This window comes from Gossypium hirsutum, chromosome D13 (genome assembly GCF_007990345.1).
Source record: "Gossypium hirsutum isolate 1008001.06 chromosome D13, Gossypium_hirsutum_v2.1, whole genome shotgun sequence".
NCBI lineage: Eukaryota > Viridiplantae > Streptophyta > Magnoliopsida > Malvales > Malvaceae > Gossypium > Gossypium hirsutum.
The window spans coordinates 50,381,877-50,385,799 of NC_053449.1; the positions used below are offsets into that span (position 1 = coordinate 50,381,877).

The 3,923-nt window shown below is 32.1% G+C and overlaps 1 long non-coding RNA gene across 1 annotated transcript; it reads left to right on the forward strand.

Annotated features, from left to right (window-relative positions):
- Positions 1-1,895: 1,895 nt before the first annotated feature.
- LOC121225113 (uncharacterized) lies at positions 1,896-3,506 on the forward strand. Its single transcript, XR_005922969.1, has 2 exons — positions 1,896-3,173; positions 3,234-3,506. It is a non-coding gene; the product is annotated as an uncharacterized lncRNA (long non-coding RNA).
- Positions 3,507-3,923: the final 417 nt, after the last annotated feature.

The following is a 3,923-nucleotide window of genomic DNA, read 5'->3' on the forward strand; positions in this document are numbered from 1 at the left end:
AAACAGATGATGGCCTGCTTCCTATTGTTATTTTGTTTTCTTAGGACAAATTGGGTTTAGCCCAATGAACATTACTTTTTGCAAATTTCAATATATTCCAGTCGAATTTTTTCAAAAAAAAAATTATTATGTTAACAAAAAATTTAAATTAATAAGTTTAAAGTATTTTATCAAAATTATTTTTAATAAATTTTTAATTAATCTATTTTACATAATATGTTCGGTTAGTATTTTATTTATAAAGGAAAATTAGTATTTCATTAAAGAGATAAACAGTTACATATCGCTAATAAGGTTAAAATATAAAAACTTTTTAGATTTCAAAATTTAGATTCAATTGTTAATGCCACCTTAAATTTATTTTGTCAATTTTATCGGGATGACATTTTAAAATTTTAAAAAAAACTCATATAACAAAAATATAACATTTCAATGAATTAAATTTAACAAAGAAAATAATGGTGTTAACAATTGAATTTTTAAATCTAAAAAGTAAAGGGGCTAAATTTCTTAAAATAAAAGTAGAGGGACTTAAATTTTAACCTACTCATTAAATTCAATTTCAGATATTTATAGGGTTTGTATAAAAAAATTAATTAATTTTTAAACATTTTAAATTTTATTATTTTATTTTGAACTTATCACATAAATTAAAAATTATGTTTTAAAATATTTAATTTTCAAATATAAATATTTTAAGTAAAATAAGGAATTTTTGAAAGATTAATCTTATTACATTATCACTTATATGAAATAACTTTTTGTAATTAATAGAAAAAAATTAAAAATATTAATTAACTTAAAATATGAGTAATTCACGTGGCAAAAAAAATAGACTGTCGACTTCAACTAAAAACTTAAGACCTTGTAATATATAATAACCGAGAAAAATGTAAATTAAGAAGCAGTGAAAAATCTAGTAGACTAAGTCAAGAAATAAAAAGATAAAATAGTAGATATGTAACATAAGCAGTATGATGAAAATACTTGAGAGAGCAATCCCCTTTTCTATCTCTAGTTTGATCGCCTATATATTGTGACAAATTAGTAGGTTGAATTATAAGCAAGGAAAACAAAAGAAAAATAATTATAAAATAAATGAGAAAATATCACCTTAGATAATAGAGAGCTGACTTGGAAAAGAATGTGGGGAACACTGAATTTGTGACAAAAGTTAGAATTCTCACTTAAAAGATGAAAATACAACCTGAAAAGTTATTGATGATTGATGATGTTGAATATATAGGTATTTGATTTGGTTAACAAAATTGAATTTCAAGTTAATCAAATTAAATTATTTGAATTATTCGATTTTTTTGAGTCAGTTCGAATAAGTAGTTTGAGTTAGGTTGAATTTTACAATTTAAATAATAGATTGGTATAAACACCCTTTTGGTCCTTATCAATTTTGAAAATGAGCAAATTGGTCTCTGTTACCAATAATTACAAAAAAAAAATCAAAATAATTTTTAAATTTCCAAAATTTATATTTTTCAAAAGATTATAACAAATTCTAAAAACTTTCTAAAAGAAAGTTAAAAATTTAAAAACTTTCTAAAATAATAATTTGGGATTTAAATAAGTTAATTAATTATTCAAGTTTATTATACTAAAGTATATTTTTTTTATTTTGCTTTGAAATTTTTTTTCAAACATATATGGTTTCAAATTTATGTGCTCGACTTGAATTTCATTTCATACAACTTGATTCGAATCAAGTCAAGATGATAAAATAAGACTCGTCAACTCGATTAACTCAAAAAAATTTTATTCAATTCGACTGAACGCTTACTACTAAATATAAAAATTGAAAATTGTGTTGAAGGTTATGTAGCTATAAAGTTACTTTAAAAAAGTAAAGTAATATATTGCAGAGAATATGTAAAATTGAAATCAAATCAGTACCATATATTTGTATTCTTACCATTGAGTTAGAAAATAATTAGTAATACATTTGCATTATGCTATTGTTTGTGAATTGAGTCGTAAAAAAGGGAAATCCTTACATTTGAAATCACTTTTCCCCAAAATTTCCTTGTCGATTAAGTTCTTTTTTGAATACCTAAGTTCCGTCTTTCAGTTTCCTCCTTTTTCGTTTCCTGAGTCTTGCTTCCTTTCTTCCTCGGGTAACTTACAATTTTCCCAGGTAATCTTCTCTCTTTCCTTTATTTCCCAAACAATGGTCAGAGTCAAAGACAATCATCATGAGGGTGGGAGGAATCACGACGGTCACAGTTGAAGGGGCTGTGGGGTGGTGCTACAGTGGGTGATGGGGCTAGACCCAATAGTTGAGAGGTAAGTGCGATATTGGAGAGTCCTTTCTTCCAATGCTCAACAACTAGAGACGAGTTCGTCAAACATCTGGGTGTTAGAGGGATACAATTGCCCAATTTCGCTTATGAATTCAGCATAGTTCATGGCGAGTGCCGACTGAGTGACAGTACTAATGGTATCATTCTTCCCTTCTATCTTTTCGAGGCTGGGTTTCACCTCCCGCTACACCCATTCTTCTGTACAGTGCTGAATGAATATGGAATTTCATTGGGACAACTTGTTGGTCTATCCCGGTGGACTTTAATTGCTTACTTCATCGATTGTAGTCTGAGGAATTAGCCACCCATTCTTGGTGTATTCCAATGGATCTATCAATTGAAGGTTACCACTTATGGCGCCACTGTGGGGATGGAACACTTCAGTACTCACCAAGGACGCGAGTCAATAGTTACGAACTGGGCCTCCAACCTTCATCTCAATAGGAATAAATTTATTCAGGTAAGGAGTAGGCTGAGGGGTGGTTTTGGCTTCCCGATACAGTGGTCCATCCCCCAAGAGTCCGTCTGTACCTGCAAGCAGCCATTCAATAATGAGGCTGCTAAGGATCAGTTCATTCACCTGAACTTGGGCCGTTTATTGTGCTAGAGGAGCTTATCACCGTCAGAGACATCTTCCATTTCTACTTGGAGAATTAGGGCCCGAATGGCTGTAGACCTGTGGATATTGCGGTTGGGCTGATCCCCAAGTAATACCATCCACCGAAAATGCATGGCCCTACAACGCCATTAATGATTTGGTCGTCATTTTGGTAGGAAGGAAAGATGAACCCCCACACCTCTTCTACACCATTTGCAAGCTACGCGTACAACGCTGGTCTTCCTCGCCAACAGTTGTCATAGGTGAGTCTTCTGGTAGGGACTTGGTTCCTAGTGGGGTTGACACTAATCTTACTGTTGCAGGGCTCTACTCATTCTTCAACCCCAACCCAATCCTCTCAGCTCGATAATATGGATGTGGAGGCACTAGTGGAGAGGGCACAATAGGCCGTTGCAGCGGCTGATGCATGGGATCAGGTGGGAAGTAGTATCCGTTAAAAGCTAAGGGCTGAAGAGAGCTCGCAAAGCACCAGGGAGAGTAGTGGCAGCAGACTGGTTCATCGTAGGCGAGGCAAAGAATCAGTTGATCGCCTCCAAATGTACTAACGTCCACAGTGTAAATACTGCTACTAAAAATATTGAATTAAGGCGATGCTGCAAGTATACGGGTTAGGTTGTAATATAGTTTTTACAACAAAGTAGGTGGGTACTCCGATGATCGTACCGAATGGAGGCGAGTACTAGGCGAGATTCTAATTAGTATTGTAAACAAATTATATTACGACAACATATAAAGTGAAAAATATGTGTTTTTATAATAAAATAAATAATCATGCATAAAAGGATGAAAAACAGAGAACTAGTCTGTAAACTCAACCAAATCTAGGCATGGATGGGTAGCTCGTTTCGGTGGTCATAACTAATTCATATTTCGGGTTTCTACTCAATGAACTAGTTATTACCCTAGCAAGATCTTTTGATTTTGTTTGTCTGTGTGTTTATTTTAACTTTTTTTCCCTTTTTCAAATAATTTTCAAAAAAAATCCAAAAATA